Below are 19854 nucleotides of genomic sequence, written 5' to 3'. Positions count from 1 at the left end.
GCACTGGGATGCAGGGACATGGAGGCCAGACACACTGGTGTGCATGCAGGGTGATAGGGAGATGCACGTGCCGAGGGCGCCAGAGGCTGTGCGCACTGGGATGCAGTGACATGGAGGCCAGACACACTGGTGTGCATGCAGGGTGATAGGGAGATGCACGTGCCGAGGGCGCCAGAGGCTGTGTGCATTGGGATGCAGGGACATGGAGGCCAGACACACTGGTGTGCATGCAGGGTGATAGGGAGCTGCACATGCCGAGGGCGCCAGAGGCTGTGCGCACTGGGATGCAGGGACATGGAGGCCAGACACACTGGTGTGCATGCAGGGTGATAGGGAGATGCACATGCTGAGGGCGCCAGAGTCTGTACACACTGGTGTGCATGCAGGGTGATAGGGAGATGCACATGCCGAGGGCGCCAGAGGCTGTGCGCACTGGGATGCAGGGACATGGAGGCCAGACACACTGGTGTGCATGCAGGGTGATAGGGAGCTGCACATGCCGAGGGCGCCAGAGGCTGTGCGCACTGGGATGCAGGGACATGAAGGCGAGATGCACATGCCGAGGGCGCCAGAGGCTGTGCGCACTGGGATGCAGTGGCATGGAGGCCAGACACACTGGTGTGCATGCAGGGTGATAGGGAGCTGCACATGCCGAGGGTGCCAGAGGCTGTGCGCACTGGGATGCAGGGACATGGAGGCGAGATGCACATGCCGAGGGTGCCAGAGGCTGTGCGCACTGGGATGCAGTGGCATGGAGGCCAGACACACTGGTGTGCATGCAGGGTGATAGGGAGATGCACGTGCCGAGGGGGCCAGAGGCTGTGCGCACTGGGATGCGGGGACATGGAGGCCAGACACACTGGTGTGCATGCAGGGTGATAGGGAGATGCACATGCCGAGGGCGCCAGAGTCTGTACACACTGGTGTGCATGCAGGGTGATAGAGAGATGCATGTGCCGAGGGCATCCAGAGGCTGTTTGCATTGGGATGCAGGGACATGGAGGCCAGACACACTGGTGTGCATGCAGGGTGATAGGGAGCTGCACATGCCGAGGGCGCCAGAGGCTGTGCGCACTGGGATGCAGGGACATGGAGGCCAGACACACTGGTGTGCATGCAGGGTGATAGGGAGATGCACATGCTGAGGGCGCCAGAGTCTGTACACACTGGTGTGCATGCAGGGTGATAGGGAGATGCACATGCCGAGGGCGCCAGAGGCTGTGCGCACTGGGATGCAGGGACATGGAGGCCAGACACACTGGTGTGCATGCAGGGTGATAGGGAGCTGCACATCCCGAGGGCGCCAGAGGCTGTGCGCACTGGGATGCAGGGACATGGAGGCGAGATGCACATGCCGAGGGCGCCAGAGGCTGTGAGCACTGGGATGCAGTGGCATGGAGGCCAGACACACTGGTGTGCATGCAGGGTGATAGGGAGATGCACGTGCCGTGGGGGCCAGAGGCTGTGCGCACTGGGATGCAGTGACATGGAGGCCAGACACATTCGTGTGCATGCAGGGTGATAGGGAGATGCACGTGCCGAGGGCGCCAGAGGCTGTGCGCACTGGGATGCAGGGACATGGAGGCCAGACACACTGGTGTGCATGCAGGGTGATAGGGAGCTGCACGTGCCAAGGGCGCCAGAGGCTGTGCGCACTGGGATGCAGGGACATGGTGGCCAGACACACTAGTGTGCATGCAGGGTGATAGGGAGCTGCACGTGCCGAGGGCGCCAGAGGCTGTGCGCACTGGGATGCAGGGACATGGAGGCTAGACACACTGGTGTGCATGCAGGGTGATAGGGAGATGCACGTGCCGAGGGGGCTAGAGACTGTGCGCACCGGGATGCAGGGACATGGAGGCCAGACACACTGGTGTGCATGCAGGGTGATAGGGAGATCCACGTGCCGAGGGCGCCAGAGGCTGTGCGCACTGGGATGCAGGGACATGGAGGCCAGACACACTGGTGTGCATGCAGAGTGATAGGGAGATGCACGTGCCGAGGGCACCAGAGGCTGTGCGCGCTGGATGCAGGGACATGGAGGCCAGACACACTCGTGTGCTTGCAGGGTGATAGGGAGATGCACATGCCGAGGGGGCCAGAGGCTGTGCGCGCTGGGATGCAGGGACATGGAGGCCAGACACACTCGTGTGCATGCAGGGTGATAGGGAGATGCACGTGCCGAGGGGGCCAGAGGCTGTGCGCGCTGGGATGCAGGGACATGGAGGCCAGACACACTGGTGTGCATGCAGGGTGATAGGGAGATGCACGTGCCGAGGGGGCCAGAGGCTGTGCGCGCTGGGATGCAGGGACATGGAGGCCAGACACACTGGTGTGCATGCAGGGTGATAGGGAGCTGCACGTGCCGAGGGCGCCAGAGGCTCTGCGCATTGGGATGCAGGGACATGGAGGCCAGACACACTGGTGTGCATGCAGGGTGATAGGGAGATGCACATGCCGAGGGTGCCAGAGGCTGTGCGCGCTGGGATGCAGGGACATGGAGGCCAGACACACTGGTGTGCATGCAGGGTGATAGGGAGATGCACATGCCGAGGGGGCCAGAGGCTGTGCGCGCTGGGATGCAGGGACATGGAGGCCAGACACACTCGTGTGCATGCAGGGTGATAGGGAGATGCACGTGCCGAGGGGGCCAGAGGCTGTGCGTGCTGGGATGCAGGGACATGGAGGCCAGACACACTGGTGTGCATGCAGGGTGATAGGGAGATGCACGTGCCGAGGGGGCCAGAGGCTGTGCGCGCTGGGATGCAGGGACATGGAGGCCAGACACACTGGTGTGCATGCAGGGTGATAGGGAGCTGCACGTGCCGAGGGCGCCAGAGGCTGTGCGCATTGGGTTGCAGGGACATGGAGGCCAGACACACTGGTGTGCATGCAGGGTGATAGGGAGATGCACATGCCGAGGGTGCCAGAGGCTGTGCGCGCTGGGATGCAGGGACATGGAGGCCAGACACACTGGTGTGCATGCAGGGTGATAGGGAGATGCACATGCCGAGGGCGCCAGAGGCTGTGCGCGCTGGGATGCAGGGACATGGAGGCCAGACACACTGGTGTGCATGCAGGGTGATAGGGAGGTGCACATGCCGAGGGCGCCAGAGGCTGTGCGCGCTGGGATGCAGGGACATGGATGCCAGAGACACTGGTGTGCATGCAGGGTGATAGGGAGGTGCACATGCCGAGGGCGCCAGAGGCTGTGCGCACTGGGATGCGGGGACATGGAGGCCAGACACACTGGGGTGCATGCAGGGTGATAGGGAGGTGCACATGCCGAGAGTGCCAGAGGCTGTGCGCACTGGGATGCGGGGACATGGAGGCCAGACACACTGGTGTGCATGCAGGGTGATAGGGCGGTGCACATGCCGAGAGTGCCAGAGGCTGTGCGCACTGGGATGGGGGACATGGAGGCCAGACACACTGGTGTGCATGCAGGGTGATAGGAAGATGCACATGCCGAGGGCGCCAGAGGCTGTGCGCACTGGGATGCGGGGACATGGAGGCCAGACACACTGGTGTGCATGCAGGGTGATAGGGAGATGCACATGCCGAGGGCGCCAGAGTCTGTGCGCACTGGAATGCGGGGACATGGAGGCCAGACACACTGGTGTGCATGCAGGGTAATACAGAGATGCACATGCCGAGGGCGCCAGAGGCTGTGCTCACTGGGATGCGGGGACATGGAGGCCAGACATACTGGTGTGCATGCAGGGTGATAGGGAGATGCACATGCCGAGGGCGCCAGAGGCTGTGCGCACTGGGATGCGGGGACATGGAGGCCAGACACACTGGTGTGCATGCAGGGTGATAGGGAGATGCACATGCCGAGGGCGCCAGAGGCTGTGCGCACTGGGATGCGGGGACATGGAGGCCAGACACACTGGTGTACATGCAGGGTGATAGAGACATGCACTTGCCGAGGGCGCCAGAGGCTGTGCGCACTGGGATGCGGGGACATGGAGGCCAGACACACTGGTGTGCATGCAGGGTGATAGGGAGGCGCACATGCCGAGGGCACCAGAGGCTGTGCGCACTGGGATGCAGGGACATGGAGGCGGAGATGCACATTCCTAGGGCGCCAGAGGCTGTGCGCACTGGGATGCAGTGACATGTAGGCCAGACACACTGGTGTGCATGCAGGGTGATAGGGAGATGCACGTGCCGAGGGCGCCAGAGGCTGTGTGCATTGGGATGCAGGGACATGGAGGCCAGACACACTGGTGTGCATGCAGGGTGATAGGGAGCTGCACATGCCGAGGGCGCCAGAGGCTGTGCGCACTGGGATGCAGGGACATGGAGGCCAGACACACTGGTGTGCATGCAGGGTGATAGGGAGATGCACATGCCGAGGGCGCCAGAGTCTGTACACACTGGTGTGCATGCAGGGTGATAGAGAGATGCACGTGCCGAGGGCGCCAGAGGCTGTGTGCATTGGGATGCAGGGACATGGAGGCCAGACACACTGGTGTGCATGCAGGGTGATAGGGAGCTGCACATGCCGAGGGCGCCAGAGGCTGTGCGCACTGGGATGCAGGGACATGGAGGCCAGACACACTGGTGTGCATGCAGGGTGATAGGGAGATGCACATGCTGAGGGCGCCAGAGTCTGTACACACTGGTGTGCATGCAGGGTGATAGGGAGATGCACATGCCGAGGGCGCCAGAGGCTGTGCGCACTGGGATGCAGGGACATGGAGGCCAGACACACTGGTGTGCATGCAGGGTGATAGGGAGCTGCACATGCCGAGGGCGCCAGAGGCTGTGCGCACTGGGATGCAGGGACATGGAGGCGAGATGCACATGCCGAGGGCGCCAGAGGCTGTGCGCATTGGGATGCAGTGGCATGGATGCCAGACACACTGGTGTGCATGCAGGGTGATAGGGAGATGCACGTGCCGAGGGGGCCAGAGGCTGTGCGCACTGGGATGCAGTGACATGGAGGCCAGACACACTGGTGTGCATGCAGGGTGATAGGGAGATGCACGTGCCGAGGGCGCCAGAGGCTGTGCGCACTGGGATGCAGGGACATGGAGGCCAGACACACTGGTGTGCATGCAGGGTGATAGGGAGCTGCACGTGCCAAGGGCGCCAGAGGCTGTGCGCACTGGGATGCAGGGACATGGTGGCCAGACACACTAGTGTGCATGCAGGGTGATAGGGAGCAGCACGTGCCGAGGGCGCCAGAGGCTGTGTGCACTGGGATGCAGGGACATGGAGGCCAGACACACTGGTGTGCATGCAGGGTGATAGGGAGATGCACGTGCCGAGGGGGCTAGAGGCTGTGCGCACTGGGATGCAGGGACATGGAGGCCAGACACACTGGTGTGCATGCAGGGTGATAGGGAGATGCACGTGCCGAGGGCGCCAGAGGCTGTGCGCACTGGGATGCAGGGACATGGAGGCCAGACACACTGGTGTGCATGCAGAGTGATAGGGAGATGCACGTGCCGAGGGCGCCAGAGGCTGTGCGCGCTGGATGCAGGGACATGGAGGCCAGACACACTCGTGTGCTTGCAGGGTGATAGGGAGATGCACATGCCGAGGGGGCCAGAGGCTGTGCGCGCTGGGATGCAGGGACATGGAGGCCAGACACACTCGTGTGCATGTAGGGTGATAGGGAGATGCACGTGCCGAGGGGGCCAGAGGCTGTGCGCGCTGGGATGCAGGGACATGGAGGCCAGACACACTGGTGTGCATGCAGGGTGATAGGGAGATGCACGTGCCGAGGGGGCCAGAGGCTGTGCGCGCTGGGATGCAGGGACATGGAGGCCAGACACACTGTTGTGCATGCAGGGTGATAGGGAGCTGCACGTGCCGAGGGCGCCAGAGGCTGTGCGCATTGGGATGCAGGGACATGGAGGCCAGACACACTGGTGTGCATGCAGGGTGATAGGGAGATGCACATGCCGAGGGCGCCAGAGGCTGTGCGCGCTGGGATGCAGGGACATGGAGGCCAGACACACTGGTGTGCATGCAGAGTGATAGGGAAATGCACATGCCGAGGGCGCCAGAGGCTGTGCGCGCTGGGATGCAGGGACATGGAGGCCAGACACACTGGTGTGCATGCAGGGTGATAGGGAGATGCACATGCCGAGGGCGCCAGAGGCTGTGCGCACTGGGATGCGGGGACATGGAGGCCAGACACACTGGTGTACATGCAGGGTGATAGAGACATGCACTTGCCGAGGGCGCCAGAGGCTGTGCGCACTGGGATGCGGGGACATGGAGGCCAGACACACTGGTGTGCATGCAGGGTGATAGGGAGGCGCACATGCCGAGGGCACCAGAGGCTGTGCGCACTGGGATGCAGGGACATGGAGGCGGAGATGCACATTCCTAGGGCGCCAGAGGCTGTGCGCACTGGGATGCAGTGACATGTAGGCCAGACACACTGGTGTGCATGCAGGGTGATAGGGAGATGCACGTGCCGAGGGCGCCAGAGGCTGTGTGCATTGGGATGCAGGGACATGGAGGCCAGACACACTGGTGTGCATGCAGGGTGATAGGGAGCTGCACATGCCGAGGGCGCCAGAGGCTGTGTGCACTGGGATGCAGGGACATGGAGGCCAGACACACTGGTGTGCATGCAGGGTGATAGGGAGATGCACATGCCGAGGGCGCCAGAGTCTGTACACACTGGTGTGCATGCAGGGTGATAGAGAGATGCACGTGCCGAGGGCGCCAGAGGCTGTGTGCATTGGGATGCAGGGACATGGAGGCCAGACACACTGGTGTGCATGCAGGGTGATAGGGAGCTGCACATGCCGAGGGCGCCAGAGGCTGTGCGCACTGGGATGCAGGGACATGGAGGCCAGACACACTGGTGTGCATGCAGGGTGATAGGGAGATGCACATGCTGAGGGCGCCAGAGTCTGTACACACTGGTGTGCATGCAGGGTGATAGGGAGATGCACATGCCGAGGGCGCCAGAGGCTGTGCGCACTGGGATGCAGGGACATGGAGGCCAGACACACTGGTGTGCATGCAGGGTGATAGGGAGCTGCACATGCCGAGGGCGCCAGAGGCTGTGCGCACTGGGATGCAGGGACATGGAGGCGAGATGCACATGCCGAGGGCGCCAGAGGCTGTGCGCATTGGGATGCAGTGGCATGGATGCCAGACACACTGGTGTGCATGCAGGGTGATAGGGAGATGCACGTGCCGAGGGGGCCAGAGGCTGTGCGCACTGGGATGCAGTGACATGGAGGCCAGACACACTGGTGTGCATGCAGGGTGATAGGGAGATGCACGTGCCAAGGGCGCCAGAGGCTGTGCGCACTGGGATGCAGGGACATGGAGGCCAGACACACTGGTGTGCATGCAGGGTGATAGGGAGCTGCACGTGCCAAGGGCGCCAGAGGTTGTGCGCACTGGGATGCAGGGACATGGTGGCCAGACACACTAGTGTGCATGCAGGGTGATAGGGAGCAGCACGTGCCGAGGGCGCCAGAGGCTGTGCGCACTGGGATGCAGGGACATGGAGGCCAGACACACTGGTGTGCATGCAGGGTGATAGGGAGATGCACGTGCCGAGGGGGCTAGAGGCTGTGCGCACTGGGATGCAGGGACATGGAGGCCAGACACACTGGTGTGCATGCAGGGTGATAGGGAGATGCACCTGCCGAGGGCGCCAGAGGCTGTGCGCACTGGGATGCAGGGACATGGAGGCCAGACACACTGGTGTGCATGCAGAGTGATAGGGAGATGCACGTGCCGAGGGCGCCAGAGGCTGTGCGCGCTGGATGCAGGGACATGGAGGCCAGACACACTCGTGTGCTTGCAGGGTGATAGGGAGATGCACATGCCGAGGGGGCCAGAGGCTGTGCGCGCTGGGATGCAGGGACATGGAGGCCAGACACACTCGTGTGCATGCAGGGTGATAGGGAGATGCACGTGCCGAGGGGGCCAGAGGCTGTGCGCGCTGGGATGCAGGGACATGGAGGCCAGACACACTGGTGTGCATGCAGGGTGATAGGGAGATGCACGTGCCGAGGGGGCCAGAGGCTGTGCGCGCTGGGATGCAGGGACATGGAGGCCAGACACACTGGTGTGCATGCAGGGTGATAGGGAGCTGCACGTGCCGAGGGCGCCAGAGGCTGTGCGCATTGGGATGCAGGGACATGGAGGCCAGACACACTGGTGTGCATGCAGGGTGATAGGGAGATGCACATGCCGAGGGCGCCAGAGGCTGTGCACGCTGGGATGCAGGGACATGGAGGCCAGACACACTGGTGTGCATGCAGGGTGATAGGGAAATGCACATGCCGAGGGCGCCAGAGGCTGTGCGCGCTGGGATGCAGGGACATGGAGGCCAGACACACTGGTGTGCATGCAGGGTGATAGGGAGGTGCACATGCCGAGGGCGCCAGAGGCTGTGCGCGCTGGGATGCAGGGACATGGAGGCCAGAGACACTGGTGTGCATGCAGGGTGATAGGGAGGTGCACATGCCGAGGGCGCAAGAGGCTGTGCGCACTTGGATGCGGGGACATGGAGGCCAGACACACTGGTGTGCATGCAGGGTGATAGGGAGGTGCACATGCCGAGAGTGCCAGAGGCTGTGCGCACTGGGATGCGGGGACATGGAGGCCAGACACACTGGTGTGCATGCAGGGTGATAGGGCGGCGCACATGCCGAGAGTGCCAGAGGCTGTGCGCACTGGGATGGGGGACATGGAGGCCAGACACACTGGTGTGCATGCAGGGTGATAGGAAGATGCACATGCCGAGGGCGCCAGAGGCTGTGCGCACTGGGATGCGGGGACATGGAGGCCAGACACACTGGTGGGCATGCAGGGTGATAGGGAGATGCACATGCCGAGGGTGCCAGAGTCTGTGCGCACTGGAATGCGGGGACATGGAGGCCAGACACACTGGTGTGCATGCAGGGTAATACGGAGATGCACATGCCGAGGGCGCCAGAGGCTGTGCGCACTGGGATGCGGGGACATGGAGGCCAGACATACTGGTGTGCATGCAGGGTGATAGGGAGATGCACATGCCGAGGGCGCCAGAGGCTGTGAGCACTGGGATGCGGGGACATGGAGGCCAGACACACTGGTGTGCATGCAGGGTGATAGAGAGATGCACATGCCGAGGGCGTCAGAGGCTGTGCGCACTGGGATGCGGGGACATTGAGGCCAGACACACTGGTGTACATGCAGGGTGATAGAGACATGCACATGCCGAGGGCGCCAGAGGCTGTGCGCACTGGGATGCGGGGACATGGAGGCCAGACACACTGGTGTGCATGCAGGGTGATAGGGAGGTGCACATGCCGAGGGCGCCAGAGGCTGTGCGCACTGGGATACGGGGACATGGAGGCCAGACACACTGGTGTGCATGCAGGGTGATAGGGAGATGCACATGCCGAGGGCGCCAGAGGCTGTGCGCACTGGGATGCTGGGACATGGAGGCCAGACACACTGATGTGCATGCAGGGTGATAGGGAGGTGCACATGCCGAGGGCGCCAGAGGCTGTGCGCACTGGGATGCGGGGACATGGAGGCCAGACACACTGGTGTACATGCAGGGTGATAGAGACATGCACTTGCCGAGGGCGCCAGAGGCTGTGCGCACTGGGATGCGGGGACATGGAGGCCAGACACACTGGTGTGCATGCAGGGTGATAGGGAGGCGCACATGCCGAGGGCACCAGAGGCTGTGCGCACTGGGATGCAGGGACATGGAGGCGGAGATGCACATTCCTAGGGCGCCAGAGGCTGTGCGCACTGGAATGCAGTGACATGTAGGCCAGACACACTGGTGTGCATGCAGGGTGATAGGGAGATGCACGTGCCGAGGGCGCCAGAGGCTGTGTGCATTGGGATGCAGGGACATGGAAGCCAGACACACTGGTGTGCATGCAGGGTGATAGGGAGCTGCACATGCCGAGGGCGCCAGAGGCTGTGCGCACTGGGATGCAGGGACATGGAGGCCAGACACACTGGTGTGCATGCAGGGTGATAGGGAGATGCACATGCCGAGGGCGCCAGAGTCTGTACACACTGGTGTGCATGCAGGGTGATAGAGAGATGCACGTGCCGAGGGCGCCAGAGGCTGTGTGCATTGGGATGCAGGGACATGGAGGCCAGACACACTGGTGTGCATGCAGGGTGATAGGGAGCTGCACATGCCGAGGGCGCCAGAGGCTGTGCGCACTGGGATGCAGGGACATGGAGGCCAGACACACTGGTGTGCATGCAGGGTGATAGGGAGATGCACATGCTGAGGGCGCCAGAGTCTGTACACACTGGTGTGCATGCAGGGTGATAGGGAGATGCACATGCCGAGGGCGCCAGAGGCTGTGCGCACTGGGATGCAGGGACATGGAGGCCAGACACACTGGTGTGCATGCAGGGTGATAGGGAGCTGCACATGCCGAGGGCGCCAGAGGCTGTGCGCACTGGGATGCAGGGACATGGAGGCGAGATGCACATGCCGAGGGCGCCAGAGGCTGTGCGCATTGGGATGCAGTGGCATGGATGCCAGACACACTGGTGTGCATGCAGGGTGATAGGGAGATGCACGTGCCGAGGGGGCCAGAGGCTGTGCGCACTGGGATGCAGTGACATGGAGGCCAGACACACTGGTGTGCATGCAGGGTGATAGGGAGATGCACGTGCCGAGGGCGCCAGAGGCTGTGCGCACTGGGATGCAGGGACATGGAGGCCAGACACACTGGTGTGCATGCAGGGTGATAGGGAGCTGCACGTGCCAAGGGCGCCAGAGGCTGTGCGCACTGGGATGCAGGGACATGGTGGCCAGACACACTAGTGTGCATGCAGGGTGATAGGGAGCAGCACGTGCCGAGGGCGCCAGAGGCTGTGTGCACTGGGATGCAGGGACATGGAGGCCAGACACACTGGTGTGCATGCAGGGTGATAGGGAGATGCACGTGCCGAGGGGGCTAGAGGCTGTGCGCACTGGGATGCAGGGACATGGAGGCCAGACACACTGGTGTGCATGCAGGGTGATAGGGAGATGCACGTGCCGAGGGCGCCAGAGGCTGTGCGCACTGGGATGCAGGGACATGGAGGCCAGACACACTGGTGTGCATGCAGAGTGATAGGGAGATGCACGTGCCGAGGGCGCCAGAGGCTGTGCGCGCTGGATGCAGGGACATGGAGGCCAGACACACTCGTGTGCTTGCAGGGTGATAGGGAGATGCACATGCCGAGGGGGCCAGAGGCTGTGCGCGCTGGGATGCAGGGACATGGAGGCCAGACACACTCGTGTGCATGTAGGGTGATAGGGAGATGCACGTGCCGAGGGGGCCAGAGGCTGTGCGCGCTGGGATGCAGGGACATGGAGGCCAGACACACTGGTGTGCATGCAGGGTGATAGGGAGATGCACGTGCCGAGGGGGCCAGAGGCTGTGCGCGCTGGGATGCAGGGACATGGAGGCCAGACACACTGTTGTGCATGCAGGGTGATAGGGAGCTGCACGTGCCGAGGGCGCCAGAGGCTGTGCGCATTGGGATGCAAGGACATGGAGGCCAGACACACTGGTGTGCATGCAGGGTGATAGGGAGATGCACATGCCGAGGGCGCCAGAGGCTGTGCGCGCTGGGATGCAGGGACATGGAGGCCAGACACACTGGTGTGCATGCAGAGTGATAGGGAAATGCACATGCCGAGGGCGCCAGAGGCTGTGCGCGCTGGGATGCAGGGACATGGAGGCCAGACACACTGGTGTGCATGCAGGGTGATAGGGAGATGCACATGCCGAGGGCGCCAGAGGCTGTGCGCACTGGGATGCGGGGACATGGAGGCCAGACACACTGGTGTACATGCAGGGTGATAGAGACATGCACTTGCCGAGGGCGCCAGAGGCTGTGCGCACTGGGATGCGGGGACATGGAGGCCAGACACACTGGTGTGCATGCAGGGTGATAGGGAGGCGCACATGCCGAGGGCACCAGAGGCTGTGCGCACTGGGATGCAGGGACATGGAGGCGGAGATGCACATTCCTAGGGCGCCAGAGGCTGTGCGCACTGGGATGCAGTGACATGTAGGCCAGACACACTGGTGTGCATGCAGGGTGATAGGGAGATGCACGTGCCGAGGGCGCCAGAGGCTGTGTGCATTGGGATGCAGGGACATGGAGGCCAGACACACTGGTGTGCATGCAGGGTGATAGGGAGCTGCACATGCCGAGGGCGCCAGAGGCTGTGCGCACTGGGATGCAGGGACATGGAGGCCAGACACACTGGTGTGCATGCAGGGTGATAGGGAGATGCACATGCCGAGGGCGCCAGAGTCTGTACACACTGGTGTGCATGCAGGGTGATAGAGAGATGCACGTGCCGAGGGCGCCAGAGGCTGTGTGCATTGGGATGCAGGGACATGGAGGCCAGACACACTGGTGTGCATGCAGGGTGATAGGGAGCTGCACATGCCGAGGGCGCCAGAGGCTGTGCGCACTGGGATGCAGGGACATGGAGGCCAGACACACTGGTGTGCATGCAGGGTGATAGGAAGATGCACATGCTGAGGGCGCCAGAGTCTGTACACACTGGTGTGCATGCAGGGTGATAGGGAGATGCACATGCCGAGGGCGCCAGAGGCTGTGCGCACTGGGATGCAGGGACATGGAGGCCAGACACACTGGTGTGCATGCAGGGTGATAGGGAGCTGCACATGCCGAGGGCGCCAGAGGCTGTGCGCACTGGGATGCAGGGACATGGAGGCGAGATGCACATGCCGAGGGCGCCAGAGGCTGTGCGCACTGGGATGCAGTGGCATGGATGCCAGACACACTGGTGTGCATGCAGGGTGATAGGGAGATGCACGTGCCGAGGGGGCCAGAGGCTGTGCGCACTGGGATGCAGTGACATGGAGGCCAGACACACTGGTGTGCATGCAGGGTGATAGGGAGATGCACGTGCCAAGGGCGCCAGAGGCTGTGCGCACTGGGATGCAGGGACATGGAGGCCAGACACACTGGTGTGCATGCAGGGTGATAGGGAGCTGCACGTGCCAAGGGCGCCAGAGGTTGTGCGCACTGGGATGCAGGGACATGGTGGCCAGACACACTAGTGTGCATGCAGGGTGATAGGGAGCAGCACGTGCCGAGGGCGCCAGAGGCTGTGCGCACTGGGATGCAGGGACATGGAGGCCAGACACACTGGTGTGCATGCAGGGTGATAGGGAGATGCACGTGCCGAGGGGGCTAGAGGCTGTGCGCACTGGGATGCAGGGACATGGAGGCCAGACACACTGGTGTGCATGCAGGGTGATAGGGAGATGCACCTGCCGAGGGCGCCAGAGGCTGTGCGCACTGGGATGCAGGGACATGGAGGCCAGACACACTGGTGTGCATGCAGAGTGATAGGGAGATGCACGTGCCGAGGGCGCCAGAGGCTGTGCGCGCTGGATGCAGGGACATGGAGGCCAGACACACTCGTGTGCTTGCAGGGTGATAGGGAGATGCACATGCCGAGGGGGCCAGAGGCTGTGCGCGCTGGGATGCAGGGACATGGAGGCCAGACACACTCGTGTGCATGCAGGGTGATAGGGAGATGCACGTGCCGAGGGGGCCAGAGGCTGTGCGCGCTGGGATGCAGGGACATGGAGGCCAGACACACTGGTGTGCATGCAGGGTGATAGGGAGATGCACGTGCCGAGGGGGCCAGAGGCTGTGCGCGCTGGGATGCAGGGACATGGAGGCCAGACACACTGGTGTGCATGCAGGGTGATAGGGAGCTGCACGTGCCGAGGGCGCCAGAGGCTGTGCGCATTGGGATGCAGGGACATGGAGGCCAGACACACTGGTGTGCATGCAGGGTGATAGGGAGGTGCACATGCCGAGGGCGCCAGAGGCTGTGCGCACTTGGATGCGGGGACATGGAGGCCAGACACACTGGTGTGCATGCAGGGTGATAGGGAGGTGCACATGCCGAGAGTGCCAGAGGCTGTGCGCACTGGGATGCGGGGACATGGAGGCCAGACACACTGGTGTGCATGCAGGGTGATAGGGCGGCGCACATGCCGAGAGTGCCAGAGGCTGTGCGCACTGGGATGGGGGACATGGAGGCCAGACACACTGGTGTGCATGCAGGGTGATAGGAAGATGCACATGCCGAGGGCGCCAGAGGCTGTGCGCACTGGGATGCGGGGACATGGAGGCCAGACACACTGGTGGGCATGCAGGGTGATAGGGAGATGCACATGCCGAGGGTGCCAGAGTCTGTGCGCACTGGAATGCGGGGACATGGAGGCCAGACACACTGGTGTGCATGCAGGGTAATACGGAGATGCACATGCCGAGGGCGCCAGAGGCTGTGCGCACTGGGATGCGGGGACATGGAGGCCAGACATACTGGTGTGCATGCAGGGTGATAGGGAGATGCACATGCCGAGGGCGCCAGAGGCTGTGCGCACTGGGATGCGGGGACATGGAGGCCAGAAACACTGGTGTGCATGCAGGGTGATAGAGAGATGCACATGCCGAGGGCGTCAGAGGCTGTGCGCACTGGGATGCGGGGACATTGAGGCCAGACACACTGGTGTACATGCAGGGTGATAGAGACATGCACATGCCGAGGGCGCCAGAGGCTGTGCGCACTGGGATGCGGGGACATGGAGGCCAGACACACTGGTGTGCATGCAGGGTGATAGGGAGGTGCACATGCCGAGGGCGCCAGAGGCTGTGCGCACTGGGATACGGGGACATGGAGGCCAGACACACTGGTGTGCATGCAGGGTGATAGGGAGATGCACATGCCGAGGGCGCCAGAGGCTGTGCGCACTGGGATGCTGGGACATGGAGGCCAGACACACTGATGTGCATGCAGGGTGATAGGGAGGTGCACATGCCGAGGGCGCCAGAGGCTGTGCGCACTGGGATGCAGGGACATGGAGGCCAGACACACTGGTGTGCATGCAGGGTGATAGGGAGATGCACATGCCGAGGACGCCAGAGGCTGTGCGCACTGGGATGCAGGGACATGGAGGCCAGACACACTGGTGTGCATGCAGGGTGATAGGGAGATGCACATGCCGAGGGCGCCAGAGGCTGTGCGCACTGGGATGCAGGGACATGGAGGCCAGACACACTGGTGTGCATGCAGGGTGATAGGGAGATGCACATGCCGAGGGCGCCAGATGCGGTGCGCACTGGGATGCAGGGACATGGAGGCCGACACACTGGTGTGCATGCAGGGTGATAGGGAGGCGCACATGCCGAGGGTGCCAGAGGCTGTGCGCACTGGGATGCAGGGACATGGAGGCCAGACACACTGGTGTGCATGCAGGGTGATAGGGAGGCGCACATGCCGAGGGCGCCAGAGGCTGTGCGCACTGGGATGCAGGGACATGGAGGCCAGACACACTGGTGTGCATGCAGGGTGATAGGGAGGCGCACATGCCGAGGGCACCAGAGGCTGTGCGCACTGGGATGCAGGGACATGGAGGCAGAGATGCACATTCCGAGGGCGCCAGAGGCTGTGCGCACTGGGATGCAGTGACATGTAGGCCAGACACACTGGTGTGCATGCAGGGTGATAGGGAGATGCAAGTGCCGAGGGCGCCAGAGGCTGTGTGCATTGGGATGCAGGGACATGGACGCCAGACACACTGGTGTGCATGCAGGGTGATAGGGAGCTGCACATGCCGAGGCCGCCAGAGGCTGTGCGCACTGGGATGCAGGGACATGGAGGCCAGACACACTGGTGTGCATGCTGGGTGATAGGGAGATGCACATGCCGAGGGTGCCAGAGTCTGTACACACTGGTGTGCATGCAGGATGATAGAGAGATGCACATGCCGAGGGCGCCAGAGGCTGTGCGCACTGGGATGCAGGGACATGGAGGCCAGACACACTGGTGTGCATGCAGAGTGATAGGGAGATGCACGTGCCGAGGGCGCCAGAGGCTGTGCGCGCTGGGATGCAGGGACATGGAGGCCAGACACACTGGTGTGCATGCAGGGTGATAGGGAGATGCACGTGCCGAGGGGGCCAGAGGCTGTGCGCGCTGGGATGCAGGGACATGGAGGCCAGACACATTTGTGTGCATGCAGGGTGATAGGGAGATGCACGTGCCGAGGGGGTCAGAGGCTGTGCGCGCTGGGATGCAGGGACATGGAGGCCAGACACACTGGTGTGCATGCAGGGTGATAGGGAGATGCACGTGCCGAGGACGCCAGAGGCTGTGGGCGCTGGGATGCAGGGACATGGAGGCCAGACACACTGGTGTGCATGCAGGGTGATAGGGAGATGCACATGCCGAGGGCGCCAGAGGCTGTGCGCACTGGGATGCAGGGACATGGAGGCCAGACACACTCGTGTGCATGCAGGGTGATAGGGAGATGCACATGCTGAGGGCGCCAGAGGCTGTGCGCACTGGGATGCAGGGACATGGAGGCCAGAGACACTGGTGTGCATGCAGGGTGATAGGCAGGTGCACATGCCGAGGGCGCCAGAGGCTGTGCGCACTGGGATGCAGGGACATGGAGGCCAGACACACTGGTGTGCATGCAGGGTGATAGGGAGGTGCACATGCCGAGGGCGCCAGAGGCTGTGCGCACTGGGATGCAGGGACATGGAGGCCACACACACTGGAGTGCATGCAGGGTGATAGGGACGTGCACATGCCGAGGGTGCCAGAGGCTGTGCGCACTGGGATGCGGGGACATGGAGGCCAGACACACTGGTGTGCATGCAGGGTGATAGGGAAGTGCACATGCCGACGGCGCCAGAGGCTGTGCACACTGGGATGCGGGGACATGGAGGCCAGACACACTGGTGTGCATGCAGGGTGATAGGGAGATGCACATGCCGAGGGCGCCAGAGGCTGTGCTCACTGGGATGCAGGGACATGGAGGCCGACACACTGGTGTGCATGCAGGGTGATAGGGAGATGCACATGCCGAGGGCGCCAGAGGCTGTGCTCACTGGGATGCAGGGACATGGAGGCCGACACACTGGTGTGCATGCAGGGTGATAGGGAGGCGCACATGCCGAGGGCGCCAGAGGCTGTGCGCACTGGGATGCAGGGACATGGAGGCCAGACACACTGGTGTGCATGCAGGGTGATAGGGAGGCGCACATGCCGAGGGCGCCAGAGGCTGTGCGCACTGGGATGCAGGGACATGGAGGCCAGACACACTGGTGTGCATGCAGGGTGATAGGGAGGCGCACATGCCGAGGGCACCAGAGGCTGTGCGCACTGGGATGCGGGGACATGGAGGCCAGACACACTGGTGTGCATGCAGGGTGATAAGGAGATGCACATGCCGAGGGCGCCAGAGGCTGTGCGCACTGGGATGCGGGGACATGGAGGCCAGACACACTGGTGTGCATGCAAGGTGATAGGGAGATGCACATGCCGGGGGCGCCAGAGTCTGTGCGCACTGGGATGCGGGGACATGGAGGCCAGACACACTGGTGTGCATGCAGGGTGATAGGGAGATGCACATGCCGAGGGCCCCAGAGGCTGTGCGCACTGGGATGCGGGGACATGGAGGCCAGACACACTGGTGTACATGCAGGGTGATAGAGACATGCACATGCCGAGGGCGCCAGAGGCTGTGCGCACTGGGATGCAGGGACATGGAGGCCAGACACACTGGTGTGCATTCAGGGTGATAGGGAGGTGCACATGCCGAGGGCGCCAGAGGCTGTGCGCACTGGGATGCGGGGACATGGAGGCCAGACACACTGGTGTGCATGCAGGGTGATAGGGAGATGCACATGCCGAGGGCGCCAGAGGCTGTGCGCACTGGGATGCGGGGACATGGAGGCCAGACACACTGGTGTGCATGCAGGGTGATAGGGAGATGCACATGCCGAGGGCGCCAGAGGCTGTGCGCACTGGGATGCAGGGACATGGAGGCCAGACACACTGGTGTGCATGCAGGGTGATAGGGAGATGCACATGCCGAGGGCGCCAGAGGCTGTGCGCACTGGGATGCAGGGACATGGAGGCCAGACACACTGGTGTGCATGCAGGGTGATAGGGAGATGCACATGCCGAGGGCGCCAGAGGCTGTGCGCACTGGGATGCAGGGACATGGAGGCCAGACACACTGGTGTGCATGCAGGGTGATAGGGAGATGCACATGCCGAGGGCGCCAAATGCTGTGCGCACTGGGATGCAGGGACATGGAGGCCGACACACTGGTGTGCATGCAGGGTGATAGGGAGGCGCACATGCCGAGGGCACCAGAGGCTGTGCGCACTGGGATGCAGGGACATGGAGGCCAGACACACTGGTGTGCATGCAGGGTGATAGGGAGGCGCACATGCCGAGGGCGCCAGAGGCTGTGCGCACTGGGATGCAGGGACATGGAGGCCAGACACACTGGTGTGCATGCAGGGTGATAGGGAGGCGCACATGCCGAGGGCACCAGAGGCTGTACGCACTGGGATGCAGGGACATGGAGGCGGAGATGCACATGCCGAGGGCGCCAGAGGCTGTGCGCACTGGGATGCAGTGACATGTAGGCCAGACACACTGGTGTGCATGCAGGGTGATAGGGAGATGCACGTGCCGAGGGCGCCAGAGGCTGTGTGCATTGGGATGCAGGGACATGGAGGCCAGACACACTGGTGTGCATGCAGGGTGTTAGGGAGCTGCACATGCCGAGGGCGCCAGAGGCTGTGCGCACTGGGATGCAGGGACATGGAGGCCAGACACACTCGTGTGCTTGCAGGGTGATAGGGAGATGCACATGCCGAGGGGGCCAGAGGCTGTGCGCGCTGGGATGCAGGGACATGGAGGCCAGACACACTCGTGTGCATGCAGGGTGATAGGGAGATGCACGTGCCGAGGGGGCCAGAGGCTGTGCGCGCTGGGATGCAGGGACATGGAGGCCAGACACACTGGTGTGCATGCAGGGTGCTAGGGAGATGCACGTGCCGAGGGGGCCAGAGGCTGTGCACGCTGGGATGCAGGGACATGGAGGCCAGACACACTGGTGTGCATGCAGGGTGATAGGGAGCTGCACGTGCCGAGGGCGCCAGAGGCTGTGCGCATTGGGATGCAGGGACATGGAGGCCAGACACACTGGTGTGCATGCAGGGTGATAGGGAGATGCACATGCCGAGGGTGCCAGAGGCTGTGCGCGCTGGGATGCAGGGACATGGAGGCCAGACACACTGGTGTGCATGCAGGGTGATAGGGAGATGCACATGCCGAGGGGGCCAGAGGCTGTGCGCGCTGGGATGCAGGGACATGGAGGCCAGACACACTCGTGTGCATGCAGGGTGATAGGGAGATGCACGTGCCGAGGGGGCCAGAGGCTGTGCGCGCTGGGATGCAGGGACATGGAGGCCAGACACACTGGTGTGCATGCAGGGTGATAGGGAGATGCACGTGCCGAGGGGGCCAGAGGCTGTGCGCGCTGGGATGCAGGGACATGGAGGCCAGACACACTGGTGTGCATGCAGGGTGATAGGGAGCTGCACGTGCCGAGGGCGCCAGAGGCTGTGCGCATTGGGATGCAGGGACATGGAGGCCAGACACACTGGTGTGCATGCAGGGTGATAGGGAGATGCACATGCCGAGGGTGCCAGAGGCTGTGCGCGCTGGGATGCAGGGACATGGAGGCCAGACACACTCGTGTGCATGCAGGGTGATAGGGAGATGCACATGCCGAGGGCGCCAGAGGCTGTGCGCGCTGGGATGCAGGGACATGGAGGCCAGACACACTGGTGTGCATGCAGGGTGATAGGGAGGTGCACATGCCGAGGGCGCCAGAGGCTGTGCGCGCTGGGATGCAGGGACATGGAGGCCAGAGACACTGGTGTGCATGCAGGGTGATAGGGAGGTGCACATGCCGAGGGCGCCAGAGGCTGTGCGCACTGGGATGCGGGGACATGGAGGCCAGACACACTGGG

This window comes from Ambystoma mexicanum, chromosome 7p (assembly GCF_040938575.1).
Source record: "Ambystoma mexicanum isolate Mex_15411 chromosome 7p, UKY_AmexF1_1, whole genome shotgun sequence".
Lineage (NCBI taxonomy): Eukaryota > Metazoa > Chordata > Amphibia > Caudata > Ambystomatidae > Ambystoma > Ambystoma mexicanum.
This window is presented reverse-complemented; position numbering follows the sequence as displayed.